Raw genomic sequence first — 22373 nt, 5'->3', positions numbered from 1 at the left:
TCGTCTTATTCCTCTACAAACACTGCCCCAGGTTAACTTAATAGCTATGGCTTATATTTTAAGTTTAATCAAGAGACTTACCTCAAAAAACATATAATCAAGAAAGAATCCACTCTACTCACTACTGCAGCCTTTCTATTGGACAGACTTAAAACAACAATTAACTTATCTGATTCTGTGCTGTGAACTTCGCCCAACAGTTCCTCCAAGATTAGTTGTGAAATTCACTGTTAATTTTCCCAGATGCACTCCGATGTCCAGCGATACACGAATTCAAACAGTTCTCTCTCTCTCTCTTCTCTGTCTCTCTCCTGCACTGTCCTCACCATGTGCTTCCTTTGTCTGCTCTTCTCCCTTTTAAACTGCTGTTGTTTTGTCTTTTTTTTCCAAAGTTCCAAAACAATGCAACAGCATATAAAACAGTAATTGCTGCTCCTGGAATTCGAGGAAATCACCGTCAACGCTTAAAATACCTCAAAAAAAGGAGCAGCTCTTCCATCCAGAAATCTTTCCACATCTCCATCTTGGATTTCCCAGAATCCTTGCTTATGCATAGACTGTCTCACTTTCAGAAATAATGTTAGAATTATAACACTATTGTTAAAATTTGCTGATGACAAAGATGTGTGACAGAGCAAAGTGTGCAGAGGACTATGAAACTTTGCAGAGAAACATAAATACATTGAGCGAGTGGACAAAGGTCTGGCAGATGGAATACAATGTTAGTAAACGTGAAGTCCTACATTTTGGTTGGAGTAACAGCAAAATAAATTATTACTTGAGTGGTAAAAAGTTGCAGCTGCAGCCTGCAGTAGCCCTCTATACTATTGACGACACCTCCAACCTTTGTGTCATCTGCAAATTTACTAACCCACCCCTCAACCTCCTCATCCAAGTCACTTATAAAAACTACAAAGTGCAGAGGCCCAAGAACAGAGCCCTGCGGCACCCCACTCAACACTGACCTCCAGGCAGAATACTTTCCATCTACAATCACTTCTGTCAGCCAGCCAATTCTGAATTCAGATAGCCAAGTCTCCCTGTATCCCATACTTCCTGATTTTATGAATGAGCCTATCATGGGGAACCTGATCAAATGCCTTGCTGAAGTCCATATACACTACATCCACTGCTTGACCTTCGTTGACTTGTCTTGATACCTCCTAAAAGAACTCAATAAGATTTGTGAGGCATGACCTGCCCCTCACAAAGCCATGCTGACTGCCTTTAATCACACTATGCTTTGCAAAATAGTCATAAATCCTATCCCTCTGAAATCTTTCCAAAGCTTCGCTGACCACAGATGTAAGACTGACTGGTCTGTAATTGCCAGGGATTTCCCTATTACGCTTCTTGAAAAGAGGAACAACATTCATCTCCTTCCAGTCCTCCGGTACAACTCCCATGGAGAGTGAGGAGGCAAATATCCTCGCCAGCGGCTCAGCATCCTCCTTTCTTGCTTCCCAAAGCAGCCTCAGGTAAAATCTGGTCTGGTCCTGGGGACTTATAAATCTTAATGTTTTCCAAAATTTCCAGCCCATCAACTTGACTGTATCCCAGCTCGTCAAAGTTTTCATTTATAACAAGTTCCCTTTCCTTGGTGAAAACCAAAGCAAAAAACTCATTTAGGGCTTCCCCATCTGCTCAGACTCCACGCACAAGTTCCCTCCGCTATCCCTGATTGGCCCTACCTTCTCCCTGATCATTTTCTTATTCCTCACGTATGAGTAAAATGCCTTTGGGTTTTCCCTAATCCTTCTTGCCAAGCCTTTTTTCATGCCCCCTCCTGGCTCTCCTTAGTCCATTTCTGAGCTCCTTTCTCGCAAGTCTGTAATCCTCTAAAGCTGTGCTAGATCCTTGCTCCCTCCACCTTACGTAAGCTACCTTCTTCCTTTTGACGAGAAGTTCCTCTGTTCTTTTCATCCAAGGTTCCTTAATCTTACCCCTTCTTACCTGTCTCAGAGGAAGAAATTCGTGCATCATTCTCAACAACTACTCCTTAAATAGTTTCCACATGTTTGCCGTGCCCTTTCTGTGGAACAATTGCTCCCAGTCTGTACTTCTCAACTCCTGTCTGATAGCGTCGTAATTTGCTTTTCCTCAATTAAATATCTTCCCTTGGTAACTGCTCCTTTCCCTCTCCAAGGCTATGCTAAATATGAGGCAATTGTGATCACTTTCACCAAAGTGCTCTCCCACCGCTAGATCTGACACCTGTCCTGGCTCGTTGCCGAGCGCCAAATCCAAAATGGCCCCTCCCCTCATCGGCTTGTCTACATACTGTATAAGGAAACCCTCCTGAATATACCTGACAAAAACAGCTCCATCCAAACCATCTGCATTTAGGAGGTTCCAGTCAATATTGGGAAAGTTGAAATCACCCATAACAACAACCCTATTACTTCTGCGTTTTTCCAGAATTTGCCCACCTATGCGTTCTTCAATCTCTCTACTGCCATTAGGTGATTTGTAGAAAACCCCCAATGCGGTGGCTGTTCCCTTGCTGTTCCTAACTTCCACCCATACTGACTCAGTAGACAAACCTTCCTTAACAACCTTCGTTTCTGTAGCTGTGATGCACTCTCTGATTAACAATGCTACACCCCCTCCTCTTTTTCCACTCTCCCTGTTCTTTTTAAACATTCTAAGCCCTGGAACATCAAGCAACCCTGTGAAACCCACGTCTCCGTTATAAAGATCAGCCATGATCTTATTGAATGGTGGAGCAGGCTTGAAGGGCCAGACTGCCTAATCCTGCATCTAGTTCTTTGATCTTTTGTTGTAGTTCTAAAACAGCATGCCCTCGTATTGGCTCCTCACTATACTGCTCAAAGAAACCATCCCTAACACAAAGAACAAAGAAAATTTACAGCCCAGGAACAGGCCCTTCGGCTCTCCAAGCCTGAGCTGAACCAAATCCACCATCTAAATCTGTTGCCCAATTCCTAAGTATCTGTATCCCTCTGCTCCCCACCTACTCATGCATCTGTCCAGATGCACCTTAAATGAATCTACCGTGCCTGCCTCTACTACCTCTGCTGGCCACTTTTCCAGGCACCTACCACCCTCTGTGTAAAGTACTTTCCGTGTGTATCCCCCTTAAACTTTTCACTTCTCACCGCATGAACACGTGACCTCTCGTTATTGAATCCCTCACCCTAGGAAAAAGCTTATCTCTATCTACCCTATCTGTACCCTTCATGATTTGGTAGACCTCAATCAGGTCCCCCCTCAATCTCCTTTTTCCTTATGAAAACAGTCCTAACCTACTCACTCTCTCCTCATAGCTAGCACCTTCCATACCAGGAAACATTCTCATGACCCTTCTCAGCACCCTTTCCAAAGCGTCCACATCCTTTAGGAAATGTGGCGACCAGAACTGTACACAGTATTCTAAATGCAGCTGAACCAATGTGTTGTACAATTTTAACATGATCTGCCAGCTCTTATACTCATTACCCCGTCGGATAAACGCAAGCCTACCATATGCCTTCTTGACCACTTTACCCACCTGTGCAGCCACCTTCAGGGTACAATGGACCTGCACTCCCAGATCTTTCTGCTCATCAACTTTTCCCAAGGGTCTTCTGTTTACATTTACAGTATAGTTCACAGGCTCTTCCTTTTATAGTATAGTTTGCAGTCCAGAAACTGATCCTCCACAGCTTTAGTGCTCACATGGTTTACCCAGTTTATATACACATTATAATCACTTTTGAATAATGAGTTGCAATGCTGCATATGGTGATTGTAACGAATTCAGCCAGGTGGACCTCATAAAATGTGTTCCCTGATTGGGGCTGTTAACTTGGTCCATGGAGTTGAAGGGTTCCGAAGCGGAAGATGAAGTGTTCTTCCTCCAAGCGTTGGTGGTGAGGGAGTGGCAATGGAGGAGGCCCAGGACCTGCATGTCCTCAGCAGAGTGGGAGGGGGAGTTGAAATGCTCATCCACGGGGTGATGGGATTGATTGGTGCAGGTGTCCCGGAGATGTTCTCTGAAACACTCTGCGTGTAGGTGTCCTGTCTCCCCAATGTAGAGGAGACCGCATCGGGAGCAATGGATACAGTAAATGACATGTGTGGAAGTGCAAATAAAACTTTGGTGGATATGGAAGCCTTCTTTGGGGCCGTGGACGGAGGTGAGGGGGAGGTGTTGGAACTGGTCCTCCTGGGAGCAGAATAAGGGATAACTATGGAAGATGGACTGTTCTACATAGCCGACAAAGAGACAAGCACATGCTGGTGCCCATGGCTACCCCTTTCATATGGAGGGAGTGGGAGGATTCGAAGGAGAAACTGTTGAGGGTGAGGACCAATAACTGAGAGTGTCAGTGGAAGGGTACTGGTGGGGATGTCGGGAGAGGAAGAAACAGGGCTTGGAGGCCCTGGTCATGGCAGATGAAGATATATAGGGGCTGGATGTCCATGGTGAAGATGAGGCATTGGGGGCCAGGGAAACATAAGTCTTGGAGGAGGTGGAGGTGTCCCGAACGTATGTGGGGAGTTCTTGGACCGAGGGGTTGCACAGTATCGCGGTAGGTAGAGATGAATTTGGTGGGTCAGGAACAGGCTGAGGTGATGGGTCAGCTGAAGTGGTCAGGCTTGTGGATCTTGGGTAGGAGGTAGAATTGGGCAGTGCGGAGTTCCTGAACTATGAGGTTAGAATCTGTGGGTGTGAGATCCCTGAGGTGATGAGGTTCTGTATGGTCTGGGAGGTGATGCTTTGGTGATGGGGGGGGGGGTGAGGTCATGGTCATGGGGGTGGTAGGAGGAGGTGTCTTCGAGTTGGTGCCTGGCTTCAGCGGTGTAGAGGTCAGTGCGCCAAACTACCACTGCACTCCCTTTGTCCGCTGGTTTGATGGTGAGGTTGGGATTGGAGCAAAGGGAGTGGAGGCCTGCGCGTTGTGAGGGTAAGAGGTTGGAGTGGGGGAGGGTGGTAGACAGGTTGAGATGGTGAATGTCTCTGCGGCAGTTGGAGATAAAGAGTTTGAGGGAGGGTAACAGACTGGCACGGGGTGTCCATGTGGATGGGGTCCTTGGAGGTGGGCGGGAGTCTTGATTGAAACAGTAAGCTTGGAAGCAGAGCACCACCAGATTCTACCTCCTACCCAAGATTCACAAGCCTGACCACCCCAGCCGACCCATCGTCTCAGCCTGCTCCTGCCCCCGAATTCATCTCCACTTACCTCGACACTGTCCAATCCCCCTGGTCCAGAACTCCCCACATACGTTCTGGTCACCACCCACGCCCTCCACCTCTTCCAAGATTTCCGTTTCCCCGGCCCCCAATGCCTCACCTTCACCATGGACATCCAATCCCTCTACACCTCCATCCGCCATGACCAGGGCCTCCAAGTCCTCCGTTTCTTCCTCTCCTGATGTTCCCACCAGTACCCTTCCACTGATACTCTCATTTGTTTGGCCGAACTGGTCCTCTCTCTCAGCAATTTGTCCTTCGAATCCTCCCACTTCCTCCAGACGAAAGGGGTAGCCATGGGCATCTGCATGGACCCCAGCTATGCCTGTCTCTTTGTCGGCTACGTAGAACAGTCCATCTTCTGTAGTTACACCGGCACCACTCCCCACCTTTTCCTCCACTACATTGATGACTGCATTGACGCCACCTCTTGCTCCCGCGAGGAGGTTGAACAATTCATCAACTTCACCAACACATTCCACCCTGACCTTAAATTTACCTGGACCATCTCTGACACCTCCCTCCCCTTCCTGGAATTCTCCATCTCCATCAACGGTGACCGACTCAACACTGACATTTTCTATAAACCCACTGACTCCCATAGCTACCTGGATTACATCTCCTCCCACCCTGCCTCCTGCAAAAATGCAATCCCTTATTCCCGATTCCTCCGCCTCCGCGGCATCTGCTCCCAGGAGGACCAGTTCCACCACAGAACACACCAGATGGCCTCCTTCTCTAAAGACTGAAATTTCCCCTCCCACATGGTAATGACGCCCTTCAGCGCATCTCATCCACATCCCGCACCTCTGCCCTCAAACCCCACCCCTCCAACTGCAACAAGGACAGAACCCCCCGGACCTCACCTTCCACCTACCAACTTCCGTATGCATCGCATCATCCACCGACATTTCCGCCACCTACAAACGGACCCCACCACGAGAGATATATTTCCCTCTCCACCCCTATCTTTCCGTAAAGACCGTTCCTTCTACAACTACCTGATCAGGCACCCTAACAGCCCACCCTCCCCTCCCGGCACCTTCTCCTGCCACCGCAGGAATTGCAAAATCTGTGCCCCTCACCTCCCCAAAGTCCCAAAGGAGCCTTCCCCATGCATCAAAGTTTCACCTGCACTTCCAGACATGTCACTTACTATATCCATTGCTCTCGATGCGGTCTCCTGTACATTGGGGAGACAGTGCGCCTACTTGCAGAGCACTTCAGAGAATATCTCTGAGGCACCCACACCAACCCACCCCACCATCCTGTGGCTGAACATTTCAACTCCCCCTCCCACTCTGCCGAAGACATGCAGATTCTGGGCCTTCTCCATTACCACCCGACGCCTGGAGGAAGAATGTCTCATCTTCCGCCTTGGAACCCTTCAACCCCATGGCATCAATGTGGGCCTTCATCAGTTACCTCATTTGCCCTCCCCCCACCTTACACCAGTTCTAACCTTCCAGCTCAGCACCGTCCTCTTGACCTGTCCCACTTGTCAATCTTCATTCCCATCTATCTGCTTCACCCTCCTCTCAGACCTATCACCTTTGCCCAACCTCCATCCACATATTGCACTCTCAGCTAGCATCCCCCTAGCTCCACCCCCCTCACATTTATCTCTCCATCCCCGAGGCTCCCAGCCTAATTTCTGATGAAGAACTTTTGCCCGAAACATCGATTTTCCTGGTCCTCAGATGGTGCCTGACCTGCTGTGCATTTCCAGCACTACTCAAATCTTGACTCTAATCTCCAGCATCTGCAGTACCCACTTTCGCCTGAGCTTAGGGAACTTGAATGAAGACAATTACATAGCCTCCTGAACAGGGGGACATCAGGTTAGCCCACAGCAAAACCCCAAAACCAAGCCAAACCTTGGTCAAACAGTTAAAAATGTCTTCAGAATACAAGCTGGCTAGCCATTGTAGTTGCTGAACATATGCAAATTCGAAACAGCAAAGGAGTCCTACTCGACCTAAACTGAGAAAGAGAATTCATAGGCCAGTATCCAGGAGAGTGCACACTCTGGAAATAGATTGCTTAGCAACATCCAAATCAGGACCAATCAAAATAAATGGTTAAGTGGTCATCTAGTTCTCATGGTGTTCGATACTGGCATTGCCATTTGAGTGATCGCAGACCAGTCTGGAACAAAATTTGCTCTGGAATCCACCTTTTAGGTTTGCACACGATCTTGGTCAGACTGAGAACCTATACTGGGGTACAATTTCGGTTCTGGTCTCTTATGAGCTTTTGGAGGGGGGTGGGGGGAAGAATTGAGCATTTCTGAGCCACTTTGCATTATGGTCGCACTGCTCTTCCATGCCTGCATCTGTTAACCTGCTAAAGTGAATGACCTCAGGCCATTTCCTGCTCAGTGGCTGAGAATGGATTCTCTAGCTCCAGCTTGGGTGGGCAGTGTGTTTCTCTTCATTCTCTCCAATGAAATGGATCTATCAGCCATGTGCAAGGAACGCCAGCTACGCCTGAAAATTTATAAAGTCCTGAAACTGACATTTGCAGATGCTGCCGGCAGTTCCGGAGGTGTCGAAATCCTGAAAATTTATGGAAATGGCTTTGGATTCGAGCTGAAATTTACAGAAGAAAGGAAATGCAGGAATTTTCTTCACAATTACAGAAATGACAAACTCCAGCAGGCTTTAGTGTACCATTTCAGAAACCAATCAATACCCAACTTTGCTTGTATTACAGTGCTTAAAGCTGGCACAGTGACATTGGATGACATCCTGGATAACCCAGAAGACTGTCTGAGGCATATCAAAGAGAATGAACCTAACCACCTCCGGGATGATGAAGTTTCCAGCTTGGGAGAAAACATTAGATGACTGTCCTCGAATATAGTTCAAACTGCCAGAGCTCCGAAACACACTGCAGTGTTAATTCAAAAACCCCAACAGCAGTTTCTACCCTTTCACCAATCTCACCACCTTCAACCTCGCCATCTTCCATCCAAGCAAACAGAAGCTCTTTATACTCGACTGAATGTTTTGAATTTCAAGGTGTTTATTTAACGACCGTGTTTTAACTTCACAAGATCATTTCACCTTTGCCAAAACTGTGGATAGGAAGTGGAAGGAGGTTGACCACTTGTTAAAGAAAATCTGACGAGGTCTTCAAGATCCTGCCATCGACAATATAGCTTTTGAGTACGAATGGGAAGAAATGTATGAACAAGCATATCAACTGCTGCTCAAGTTTATGCAGTTCAGAGGGAGGAAAGCGACAATGAGTAGGCTGGTCAAGGTTTTGGAGAAAAATTAACTGGTGGGAGTTGCTGAGCAGTTGCTGGACACCTCGAGTAGTTAAGAAATGACTGCATCCTAAGGAAAGTTGGAATATTTTATGGTGAGGTGTAAAACTGAAGGGAAATTGTAGGAAGGTGAAGAGTTTTATTACTTGTATTAAAATTAATCATTTTGCCTGAGCAAGTATATTTTTTAATCTGACTGAGGTGGACCTTGTATTGGAGGCAGTCCACTTCCTTCAGAATTCAAAGGCACTTTTTAAAAAAATAATCACTGAATCTAGTTCTCATCCTTGCATATGCATATTTTAATACATGCTATACAGTATTTTCCACATTGATTTGCAAGCCAAATTCTGTATTAATTATGAGGTAGTCAAAAGTATTTCTTTAAGTAATCAAATATTTTCAGAAATGCTCATTTTTTTGTTTCTTCTAAGCTCTTAGCATCATGGAAAAGGACTGATTTGAGATCTCCAACGTAAACTTTGACATGATTTTATTTTATCATGACAGAAACCAAATTTGTTTTTCATTTGTTCTGAACTTGTCTTAAATTGTATGGTCCACTTTTTACGTGTTAACACGAGCTCATCAGATGAAAATCTCTTCTGACAATGGAAATTTAAAAAAAAGCTTGGTAATGAACCAGGCCAGGTGTTTGATTTAGTTGTAGGTGAGCACTTTGGAGAGAGTGACCATAATTCAGTTACGTTTAGTTTAGCGATGGAAAGAGATAGGCACATGCCACGGGTCAAGAGTTATCAATGGGGCAAGGGCAATTATAATGTGATTAGGCAAGAATTAAGATGCAGAGAATGGGGTATCAAAATGCAGGGGATGGGGATAATGGAAACGTGGAGCTGGATTAAGGAATATATTGCGTGTCCTTGGTAGGTTTGTCCCTGTCAGGCAGGGAGGAAGTGATAAGGTAAAGGAACTGTGGTTTACTACAGAATTTGCATCTCTTGTTAAGCGGAAGAAGGAGGCTTATGTGTTGATGAGACAGGAAGGTTCAGATGAGGCGATGGAGTTACAGATTAGCTAGGAAGGATTTAAAGAGAGAGTTAAGAAGAGTAAAGAGATGTCATTAGCAATTTTTAGCAAGTAGAATAAAGGAGAACCCTAAAGCTTTTTATAGGTATGTGAGGAATAAAAAGATAATAAGGGTAGGAATTGGGCCAGTCAAAGTCAGAAGTGGGAAGTTGAGTGTGGGCCCTATGGAGATCACAGAGGTGCTAAACGAACATTTCTCATTGGTTTTCACTCAGGAAAAGGAGAATATTGTAGAGGAGAAAATGAGATATGAGATATTAAACTAGAAAGGATCGGGGTTAGTTACGAAGAGGTGCTATCAATTCTAGAAGGAGTGAAAGTAGACAAATCCCCTGGGCCAGATGGGATTTAACCGAGGATTCTCTGGGGAGCCTATGGCCTTGATCTTTGGGTCGTCATTGTCGATAGGTTTAGTACCAGAAGACTGAAGGATTGCAAATGTTGTGCTCTTGTTCAAGAAGGGCAGTAGAGATGACCCAGGTAATTATAGACCAATGAGCCTTACTTCTGTTGTAGGAAAGGTTTTGGAAAGGATTCTATAAATAGGATTTATAATCATCTAGTAAGCAACAATTTGATTTCAAGTAGTCAACATGGTTTCGTCAAGGGCAGGTCGTGTCTCACAAACCTCATTGAGTTTTTTGAGAAGGTGACCAAGCATGTAGATGCGGGTAGGGCAGTTGACATGGTGTACATGGACTTCAGCAAAGCTTTTGATAAGGTTCCACATGATGGGCTGTTGGAGAAAATGCAGGGGCATGGGATTGAGGGTGATTTAGTAGTTTGGATTAGAACCTGGCTTTCTGAAAGAAGGCAGCCATTGGTGGTTGATGGAAAATATTCAGCATGGACTCCAGTTACTAGTGGTGTGCCACAAGGATTTGTTTTGGGACCACTGCTGTTTGTCATTTTTATAAATGACTAAGATGCAGGCATAGGTGGATGGGTTAGTAAGTTTGCAGATGACACTAAAGTCGGTGGAGTGGTGGACAGTGTGGAAGAATGTTGCAGGTTGCAGGGGGACTTGGATAAACTGCAGAATTGGGCTGAGAGGTGGCAAATGGAGTAGAATGCAGCTAAATGTGAGGTGATTCACTTTGGGAAGAATAACAGGAAGGCAGATTACTGGGTCAATGGAAAGATTCTTGGTAGTGTGGATGTGCAGAGGGATCTTGGAGTCCATGTACATAGATCCCTGAATGTTGCCACCCAAGTTGATAGTGCTGTTAAGAAGGCATACGGTGTGTTCGGCTTCATTTGTAGAGGGACTGAGTTCTGGAGCCACAATGCCATGCTGCAACTATACAAAGTGCTAGTGTGGCCGCACTTGGAATATTGTGTACTGTTCTGATCGTCATATTTTGGGAAGGATGTGGAAGCATTGGAAAAGGTGCAGAGGAGATTTACCAGGATATTGCCTGGTCTGGAGGGAAGCTCTTATGAGAAAAGGCTGAGAAACTTGGGGCTGTTCTCATTGGAAAGAAGAAGGCTAAGAGGGGATTTGATAGAGACATACTGGATGATCAGAGGATTAGATAGAGTAGACAGTGAAAGTCTTTTTCCTAGGATGATGATGTCAGCTTGTACTAGGGGACGTAACTACAAATTGATCAGTGATAGATCTAAGACAGATGTCTGAGGCAGATTCTTCACTCAGAGAGTGGTAAGGGCTTGGAATGCCCTGCCTGCCAATGTATTTAACTCAGCCAAATTAGGTAGATTTAAACAATCCTTGGATAAGCACATGGATGATGATGGGATAATGTAGGGGGATGAGCTTAGAATAGTTCACAGGTTGGCACAACATCGAGAGCCGAAAGGCCTGTTCTGCACTATATTGTTCTATGAGAAGCTGGTCCAGTTACCAGTGATTCTTGTAAAAGGCTTGGTCCCGAGCTTGATGGGGTGAAATTGGTTAGAGTTGTAGAGTCATAGAGATGTGCAGCATGGAAACAGACTCTTTGATCCATGCCAACCAGATATCTGAACCTAATCTCGTCCCAATTGCCAGCACCCGGCCCAGATCTCTCTAAACCTTTTCTATTCATATACCCATCCAGATGCCTTTTAAATGTTGTAATTGTACTAGCTTCCACCACTTCCTCTGGTATCTCATTCCACATATGCACTCCTCTCTGCTTGAAAAAGTCACCCCCTTAGGTCCCTTTTAAAATTTTCCCCTCTCACCCTGGACCTCTGCCCCCAGTTTTGGACTCGCCCACCCCAGGGAAAAGATCTTGTCAATTTAACCTATCAATGTTCCTCATGATTTTATAAACCTCTATAAGATCACCCCTCAGCCTCTGATGTTCCAGTGAAAATAGTCCCAGTCAATAAGCCTCTCCCTATAGTTCAAATCCTCCAACCCTGGCAACATCCTTGTAAATCTTTTCTGACCCTTTCAAGTTTCACAACATTTTTCCAATAGGAGGGAGGCCAGAATTGCACACAAGCAGGCTAACCAATGTCCTGTATAGCCAGAACATTTGAGAGAGATTTACCTGGATCGGCTCAATATTTTTCAATTAGAAAATGGCTGCTTGAGTGCAGTCCTAATTAAATACCCAGATGTCTTTCAGGAAGGTTTTAGGCCCTTTCAGAGGAGCCAACGCTACCTTGCATGTTGATCAGGAAGCAATTCCACAATTCTGCAAGGCCTGCCCAGTACCATTTGCCTGGCTGGCAAAAGTAGAGGCAAGTGACTTTCTTGGTCTAGAGTTGACAAGACCAGGTTATGGTCTAAGGTACCCCGGTTTGCATGTTTGTTCTGGAGCTTAGAGCTGGTGAATTATTACAGAGAGTTCAAGCATAACTTAGCCTCCATCTTGGCACCTTTGCATCAACTCCTAAAAAGGGTCAGCCTTGGAAATTGAGGTGTAGGCAAGCCACAGCTTTCAGGGAAGGAAAGAAACAGCTATCATCCTGTAAGATGTTGACACATTATGATCCCAAGTGAAATCTGGTACTGACATGTGATGTCTTCCTCAATGGCATTGGGGTAGTTTTACTTCATAGGTGGCCCAATGGGGAGGAACACCCAACAGCATATGCATCCAGGACTTTGGCTAATGCAGAGCATAAATACATCAGATAGAGAAGGAAGGTTTGGCAGGAATTTCCACCAATACCTTTATGTGATAATAACGGACCACAAACCCTGAGTAGATCTACTTAAAGAGGACAAAGCAGATCTGTCCATAGTTTCAGGCTGAATTCAGCAGTGGGCTCTAATACTAAATATATATATTTACAAGTTGGGACACCGTCCAGGGGCCAGGTAGGAAATGCATTGAGTCACGTCCCAGTAGCTCATAACCACTGGTGGTGCCACCTCTGGAAGAGTCTGTAATGGTTTTAAATTTTCTGAACACACGTCCAGTCATAGCTGACAATATCAGATTTTGGACATAGAAAGATCAGATCCTGGCAATATTGAAACAGGTGGTGGTGATGGAGGAGACCAAAGGGCCCTCACAACCAGAATTGAACCTTATTTTGGATCCGGTGCGACCAGAGACAAAGTGAGGACTGCAGATGCTGGAGATCAGAGTTGAAAAGTATGACACTGATAAAGCACAGCAGGTCAGGCAGCATCCAAGGAGCAGGAGGGTCAATATTTTGGGCATAAGCCCTTCATCAGGAATGTCTGGTGAAGGGCTTATGCCCGAAACATTGACTGTCCTGCACCTCGGATGCTGCCTGACCTGCTTTACTTTTACAGCGCCACACTTTTCAACCCAGAGAGATCACAGTAGAGGACAACATATTATGATGGAGAGCAAGAGTGATTGCTCTGAGTAAAGGTCACTGCCAGATACTGGTTTAACTCCACTAGAGTCATCCAGGAGTTTCCACAATGAAGATGTTGATGAGAAGTAACGCCTGGTGGCCAGGCTTAGATGTAGACATTGCAGCGTTGGTGAGGCAGAGCTTAGCATGTCAACAAACACAAAAGTCACAGCAACAGCTTCCCCAGATTTGTGGGAATGGCCAGATAAATCTTGGTTGTGCATCGACAATGCAGGTCCTTTCAGGGGCTCAATTTAGCCACCCAGTCAAAGTTGGTTGGACATGCATAAAGTTCATTCGTCAAACATGGGAATGACAATAAAAAAAACTGCATGCCTGTTTTGCAATGCATAGACTCCCTGTATTGTTGGTCACAGATAACAGGCAATCTTTTAACAGCAGGGACTTTGAGGATTTCTGAAAGTCTAATGTCAAAAGTTTCACATATATGAACAGGTCCATACCATCCATCAGCCAATGGTCTGGCAGAAAGAACAGCCTAGACCTTGATGGGAGGCTTAAAGAAACAGCCTACAGCTTCACTAGATACTAAGGTGCTCTGGTTCCTCTTTGATTCTCGGACCATTGCTCATGCAACTACACGGATAACTCCAGCAGAGTTAATGGGGAGAAGACCCGGAACCAGGTTAAATCTGATCTTCCCATACCTGGGGAGAAGGGTGAAATGGCATCAGGAACACCAGTGCTGGATGCCAACCTCTGCCAAGTGAGAGAGACAGTTTACTAAGGGGGCAAAATTTGATGTTGGAAATGCCCTGCATGATACAAGGTTAGGACCAGTAATGTACAATGTTCAGGTAGAAGCGACTGTTCTGAACAAGGATGTGGACCATACAAACGCTGTGAATTCACAAATGGTGTGGGAGAAAATGTGCCCTGCTCCTCAGTTGGAAAGGCTGCTGGGACCTGGATTCTCCCTTTCCGTCAAGTGTCCTGCAATGATAGCTGGAAATGATTGTCTTACTCAGGTTCTTTAGAGCAGCAGCTTTTTTTTCAAGAGAGTCATGATCATAAAATTGAACAATTGTCAAAAGTAAGAGACTGTCCATGTAAGATTTGTACGCGATCTAATGGTCTAAATGTCAGCAGACTCCAGAATTCATAGATTGAATTTCTTTTGCCTTTTATATAACCTCATAATTCCATGATATATTCTTCCATGGACTTGATTGACCATCTGATGATATCATATATTGAGCACAACTTGCATGCTTCCAACAAGACATCCACTTTGTAAACTCATATTGGCATCTCCAACCCATCTTTTGTACATAGATCTGTTGCATCCAGTTCTGAAAATGCTTTTATTAACGTGACTCCTTCCTGGTAAAGATAAAGTCAAAACCATATCTTGATCTTTCTTGGTTAGAAAAGTAACTTAATCCTTCCACTGCTTGTATGCCTCCAATTCTGAAAATAACAATGGATAATCTGTTATCCTGTAGTGTGACTCCATTTCACTTTCAAAAACCACTGGAGCCTTGCTTCTGCCAGAAACTGGAATCACTTTAGGTTTCCTTATCTTCCCAACTGAAGAAATCAGGGCTGCTAAAATGTTTTATATACCAACATTTAGATGTTGAATTAGGCAGCACAAGACTTTTAAGATATTTTTGAGAAATCAGCCTTTTTTTCAATCAACATCTTCAGAGTTATTATGATGCAGATGGGACTTGAATCCAGGACCCCTGGTACAGAGGGACACAATCACTGCACCACAAGAGCTTAACTCTTTCTATTTTCTAATCAAACCATTCAGAAATGTTATCACATGCCTCTGGAGCAGGTGAGGCTGGAACCCAGGCCTGCTGGTCAAGAGCTAGGGACATTACCACCGCACCACAAGTGGAGATGTTGAGAAGTAAGGTAACCTCAGCCACTGTGGGAATTTAATCAATGCTTTGGTTGGTATCACTGTGTATTACAAACCAGCCATCCAGCCAACTGAGCTAACTACCTGTATCTTAGTCTTCTGGATGATAGTGGTCATGAATTTGGAATATGCTGTATAGGGAGCCTGATTAATTATTAACAAGGTGTTCCTGCCTCCAGAGCAAAGGGTCAGTTGCAGCACTTTAACATGCTACTTGACATCTTTCATTTCAACTTGCTGCCAGCAAGGGATTAGCTGCTTTGAGGATTATCCTGCTTCAACACAAACTGACATCTGCACTCCATATCTTGCTATGAATTCCATCTTGACCCCATTTCTGTAGGCTGATAGGAATGTTTGGCATTGGAAATCTCTTTAAAATTTAAAAATTTAAATATCTGTAGTGCACTGAACTGTATCCGCATGAATAACAATTACTGTGCATAACTTATGTGGTGCAAATCCATCCCTTGCAACTAATATCCACCTTCTAAATTATAAACAACATGCTTTCATACAGTATTGTGATTCACTGGATTTGAGTGTCTTTCCTAGAACTTTGTGACAAAATAGAACTTCAACTTAAATGTTAGGGTCTCGTATTATTTGTATGTTTAGATTGATGAAAAGATTCCATATAAAAGTTACAATTGTTTATAATCCTCCTTCAACCAATATCAACAAAAAAACTTGAAGAGCTAGATTTATCCCATATATCATGAGCAGTTCACTGCTGTGCCTACGTAACACCAGTGACTGCATGTTGAAATTACTTATCAGCCGTGAAATACATTGAAACATCCTGAGGATGTAAAAAAAACCTCTCCATAAAAGTTTGTCCATTTCTCCCACCTGTTCTTCATCAAAATATAGGTCCAGTACTGCTGCTGCTATGTAAGGAAAGTAAAATATTTTGTTGAATATACTTGATTGACAGTTGATTTAGAAGAAGTGTCAGACACATAGAAAAAGCTGCATCTTCCAGAGAATTACATTGAATCACCTTCAGAGTTAAAGATCTGTGTTGGAATTTAACAGAAAAACAAGAGTAGACATTTTGTACAGATGTGCCAATGAACTCTTTATGAAGGCTGGCCAGCTTACTGTTTATACAATTTGTGTAAATCATGTCCACAAGCACATGGATGTGAAACACGTCAGCTTGCATTTTGGCTTAATTGAAAACAGGTTTTCCTATAAAATAGCAGATAAGAGTGAAAACCTTTTCAATAGCAAAACCCTCATAACCCTGTAGCTGCAGTAGAGACACAGATGAAATATTGGTTAATGTGGATAGGTGTTAAGACTATGTGTTATTAAGAATTATGGCCCAGAGAGGCTAAGCAAAATACACAACAAAATAATAGGATACAATACTTATCCATCAGCCATATCTCATAATATGACAAATTAATGGCTACAATTGTTATTTAGAATAATTGTAGTTTCCAATTAGTCTTTAAGTGACTTTGGGTCAATGAACCTGTGATATTAACTCTCATTTCTCTTTACAGATGTTGCCAGACCTGCTGAGCTTTTCCAGCAATTTCTGTTTTACAACATCTGCAGTTCTTTCAGTTTTTATTTAGTCTTCAAGTGATTTCCTTGAATGCAAATAAAACTTGATAACAAACACAAATGCTTACTGTACAGATTAGTTAGGTTGACAAAGGTAGGGATAGAGTGGCACGGTGGCTCAGTGGTTAGCACTGCTGCCTCACAACACCAGGGACCTGGGTACAGTTTGGGTCGATCTATCCTACCTAATTTCTTTACAACTTTTAGAACATTACCTTGTAATAATCTCTACTCCATTGAAAATAGGTGGAAGTTTTCAAGAGTAAGCTGAGTTGCATAGGCAGGATGTTCAGCATTGCTCCATATTATAACCAATGTACAGATCCTATGGATTTCTCATCAACCTATGCAGCCATAATGGGTAATATTTCCCTGTCAAGAAATGTTGTTCTTTTTTTCTCATTCAAGTGATGTACACTTCGCTGATTAAGCTAGTATTTATTTATTGCTCATAGTTAATTATCCTGGAGAACGTGGCGGTAAGCTGCCTTCTTAACTGCTGCAATCCTTGGGATGTAGGAACACCCATAGTACAAAAAGGGAGGATTTTGACCCAACGACAGTGAACGAGCAGTGCAAAACTTCTAAGCCAGGATGGTGTGCAACTCGGAAGAGAACATGCAGGTCATGGTGTTAACAAACATCTGGTGTTCTTGGCCTTTTAGGAGGTTGAGGTTTTTGTTTTCTGAAATGCTGTTGAAGGAGGCTTGGTGAGTTTGTGCAGTGCAACTTGTGGATGGTACATATTGCTGCCACTGTATATCATTAGTGAAAATTCAGGGTGATGGGTGGGGTGACAATCAAACAAGTTACTGTGTCCTGGATAATGTTAAACTTGTTTAATGTATCTATACAAGCAAATGGAGAGTATCCCACCCCATTCCTGACTTGTGTCTTGTAGATGGGCAGTGGGGGGATGAGTTACTTATCGCAGAATCCTTAGTCTCTGACCCCCTCTGTAGTGACAGTGTGTATGTAGCTACTTCAATTCAGTTCTGTTCCTGTTCAATGGTAACCCCTAGGATGTTGATAGTGTGGCATTTGGCAATGATAATGCCATTGAATAGCAGAAGGAAAGGTTAGATTATTTCTTATTGGAGTTGATAATTGCTTGGCAGTTTTGTTGCTAAACTTACTGGCTGCTTATCAGACCAGGTTTTGTTGAATATGAACACAGACGGCTGCAGTATCTGAGGAGATAGAAATGGTGCTGAACATTGTACCATCATCAGCAAACATCCCCACTCCTGACTTTATAATGGATGAAATGTTATTGATGAAGCAGCTGAAGATGGTTGGGCCATGGAAGCCACCTTAGGCAAGTCCTGCAGTGACTTCCTGGGGTGGAGATGTTTGACTTCCATTTTCCTTTGTGTAAGCTTTGACTCAAGCCAGCGAACAGTTTTGCTCCAGTTTCCATTGACCCTGATTTTGCTGGCATACTCTGTTGAGTGCTGGCTTAACATTAAATGTGATCAATCTCGCTTCACCTCTGAAGTTCAGTTCTTTTCTCCATATTTGAAAGAAGTTTGTAATGAGGTCAGGAGCTAAGTGAAACTGTCAAAAACCAAACTGAGGGCCAGTGAGCAGATCATTCCTGGAAGATGTTAAACTTGGTGGGTTTGGGTGGTTGTCAGTGAGGAAGAATGTCTTCGATTACTTCGGAGGATACAGATAAATTGGTCAGATGGGAAGACCAGTGGCAGATGAAACTTAACCCTTAAAGTATGAGGTGATGCACTTTGGAAGAAGTAACAAGACAAGGAAGTATTCAGTGAATGGCAGGACATGAGGAAGCTCAGAGGAGCAGCGGGAACTTGGAGTATTTGTCCCCAGATCTCTGAAGGCAGCAAGAAAAGTTAATAGGCTAATTAAAAAGGCATGTGGGTCTGTCATGAAAAACTTTAGTTTGGCCACAGCTGTACTACTGTGTGCTGTTCTGGTCACCAAACTATACAAAGGTTGTGATTACACTGGAAGGGATGCAGAGGAGATTTACCATGATGCTCCCTGGGTTGTAAAATTTTATGAAGAGACACTGGATAAGCTTAGGTTGTTTTCTTTAGCAGAGAAACCAAGGAATGAACTGATTGAGGTGCATAAAATTATGAGGGGTATGGGCAGTGTGGATAGATTGCAACTGTGCTCTTAGTTGAAGGGTCAGTAAAAAGGGGGCATAAGTTCAAAGTAATAGGCAGGAGGTTTAGGGGGCATTTGAAGAAATGATTTTTCATTCAGAGCATGATGGGCATTTCGAACACACTGTTTGGAAGGGTGGTTGAGGCAGAAAATCTTACGACATTTAAAAAGTACTTGGACGGGCAGTTGAAATGTCATAGATTTAAGGGTGATTAGCAAAGTGTTGGCAAGCGGGACTCATGTAGATTTACAGCAGTATTTGTCAATGCAGATTTGATGGGCTGAAAAGCCTTGTCTGTACTGTGTGATCCTGTGATTATGTGATTCGTAGTGTTACTTGATATTACTGTCGATGAACCCTTTCATTATTTTGGTGATGTGGAGTAGACCCACAGGATGGTAATTGACTGGGATGTATTTGTCCTGCTTTGTGTAGGTGGATAGTTGTCCACATTGTCAGGTAGAAGCTGATATTGTAACTGTGCTGGAACAACTTGACTAGTTGCGTGATGCATGATAATTCAATAGTCAGCAGGTTGGCTGGTCATTCTAGCCAGTGCCAGAGTGGGATTTCTCAGTTGTGAGACTTGATGAATTGTAAAGTCTGCCGCTTACCACTTCAACACCTTATTGACATGTGATCGAGTGAGCTTTCTTGCTAGTGGGCTGAGCAGGTATGCCCTTAAATGATACTCGATGCAAAATGAAGGAAAACCCAAGTCAATTGTGTTAATTTGTTTTGTCTCATTCATATTGGATTACATTTCTTTAGTTAAAGATCAGAAACACTTGAAAAGGCCTTTGTTGTATATTGCCTAATGACTGCTCAGTTCAGGTAGTCCATTCTCTTTTGCTGAGATTGCATTCCATAGTACTCCTGAAATTTCATTTTTAAGGGCAATTCTAACTCTTTTATAGATTGCTATCTTCATAAAGCTGATAGAATCCTGTTTCTCAGACCTTCAGTACTTCTCAGCTGCACCGTGCAAATACTCCTTCTAGTTTTCTTTGTAATTTCATATTTGTTATTGTGAAAATTCTACTCTTTTATAACTGATATCAGAGAGGTATTGTTTTGTGGCTCATATTATAGCATTGTTGCTGACTCAGGAGCAGGGATGCGGTCTCACTGCTGAACCATAATAAAATATAGGTAGATAACTAAAACTTTGCAAAAAAATGCATTTCTTTTTTAAAAGAGAAATCTGTTCCAATTTTCTACCATTGTCACAAATATCTACTCTTCCTCATCTGAGGAGCTGACTCATGTTTCTGTTGGTGCCAAAAATTCTACAATAGTGCATCTATTTTGATGAACTCGCTCTTCACGTGAGGCTAATTTGTGAGACATGCTAGATTGTAGGGTAATCAAACACAAGATGTACACTAAACTTTGTGCACGAATTAGTTGATAATGATATTGAGTTGACACAGTATTTTTATCCCCTAGGCATCCCAATTCTGAGCCAAATTATGATCAGTTAAATTAGAATAGATTATGGATAAGAAAAAAATGCAGCTAATGCCAGAAATATGATGGGAATACTCAGTAATCTCATAGTATCTGGGTAGTGTGAAATAGTGATTAACCCTTTCAATGCACTGTTTATATTTCTGAGCACTCAAATCAAAATGCCCCTAAATTTGAAGAAAGGCACTTAACCTGAAACATTAATACTGAGCTTAATCTTCTAGGGCCCTAAATGACATAGGCTGTTCTCAGATTCGTGGCAGAATTGGACGTGTAAACCAACAAGGCCCCTGGACGTTAGGAGCAACTTATTGCTTCTTTGTCTTATATGTGGAGCAGCAAGGCAAGTTTTTCACTAGTAGCAGTGAGAAATTAAGAGAGATAAGAGCTTGTTGCTTGCAATGCAATTCAACAATTCCTATCTTACCAAATGTGCTCAATAACTAAGATTGAAAATTCTCAACCTGGAAGTCAGAGCAGGTCCAGCTCACTGCTGGATGTGGAGAACCTCCATCTCAAGGCATGGGCCAAGGCCACCCCTTGCACCAAACCCTTGTCCATGGACATTGATATCTGACGTTTGCACACCCATAATGTGACCTTTCCTATACACTGACAGACATCTTTGGATGCAACGACTTGTACTTCAGAATGCACTGGCAACTGGCATTGAGCGGCTGCTGGAAGGACACTTGATGAACAGGCACCCTGCTCATTGATTGGACCGTGTGCTTCTCAGGGCTGCTCACTTGTTCTCTCTGTGCTTGCTCATTCAGCACCTGCCTCCATGCTGATAGCATCTCTGTCTTACCTTGCCAGTTAGTACAATCACATAACCAGGTAGCTTGCCTTGTTGGTCAGCAGTCATCAGTCAAGGATATTCACATGTTCCTTTATGGTACATAGAGTCATGCAGCACAGAAATAGATTCTTCAGCCCAACTTGTCTATGACAACCAGGTTTCATAGAGTTATAGAGTCATACAGCATGGAAACAGACCCTTTGGTTCAACTAATCCACACCAACCATATTCCCAAGCAAAATTAGTCTCACCTGCCTGCAGTTGGCCCATATCACTCCAAACCTTTCCTCTTCATGAAATTATCCAAGTCTTTTAAATGTAACTCATCCCTCAACCTCCATCGCTTCAGTGAAAAAAAGTCCCAGCTGATCCAGCCTCTCCTTATAACTCCAATACTCCAGTCCTGACAACATCCTGCTAAATCTTCTCTGAACCCTCTCCAGTTTAATATCTTTTCTACAGCAGGGTAACCAGAACTGCACACAGCACTCCAGAAGAGGCCTCTAAAATGTCCTGTACAACCTCAACATGACATCAGAAATCCTATACTCAGTGCTTGGATCAATGAAGACAAGTGTGTTAAATGCCTTCTTCACCATTCTGTCTACCACTTTCACGGAACTATGTAGTCGAACCTCTAGGTCTTGCTGTTCGACAACAGTACCCAGGACCCTACCATTAACACTGTAAGTCCTGCCTTGGTTCATCTTACCAAAGTCCAACACTTCATATTTATTTGCATTAAACTCCACCTATCATTCCTTGGCTCATTGGCCCAGCTGATCAAGATCCCGCTGTGGTTTTAGATAACCTTCACTGTCCATTGTACTACCAATTTTGGTATCATCTGCAAACTTGCTAACTGTGCCTCCTATATTCTCATCCAAATTATTTATGTAAATGACTTACAACAGTGGACCCAGCATCAATCCTTGCAGCACACCACTGGTTGCAGGCCTCCAGTCTTAAGAGAAACCATCTATCACCACCCTCTATCTCCTACCGTCAAGCAGATTTTATATCCACTTGGCTAGCTTTCCTTGGATCTCATATGACCTAACCATACTAACCAGTCTAATGCGGACCTGCTACATTAATCTCATATCTGCATCATGTGCTTGGAGCTTAATTGGCAAACACACCATATTTGTAGCATTAATACAATCAAACCTTAGGGGA

At 43.5% G+C, this 22373-nt stretch overlaps 1 protein-coding gene and 1 pseudogene across 2 annotated transcripts in view; both read left to right on the top strand.

Moving 5' to 3' along the window:
• Nucleotides 1-22373, top strand: part of kif6 (kinesin family member 6) — a 567232-nt gene that overhangs the window by 221379 nt on the left and 323480 nt on the right. The gene's annotated exons all lie outside the window — the stretch shown is intronic.
• On the top strand, nt 7585-8527 carry LOC140457078 (tumor necrosis factor receptor type 1-associated DEATH domain protein-like; annotated as a pseudogene).

The sequence above is a fragment of the Chiloscyllium punctatum genome, chromosome 3 (genome assembly GCF_047496795.1).
Source record: "Chiloscyllium punctatum isolate Juve2018m chromosome 3, sChiPun1.3, whole genome shotgun sequence".
Lineage (NCBI taxonomy): Eukaryota > Metazoa > Chordata > Chondrichthyes > Orectolobiformes > Hemiscylliidae > Chiloscyllium > Chiloscyllium punctatum.
The sequence above is the reverse complement of the archived record's forward strand: the minus strand, read 5'-3'. Positions and strand labels throughout refer to the sequence as shown.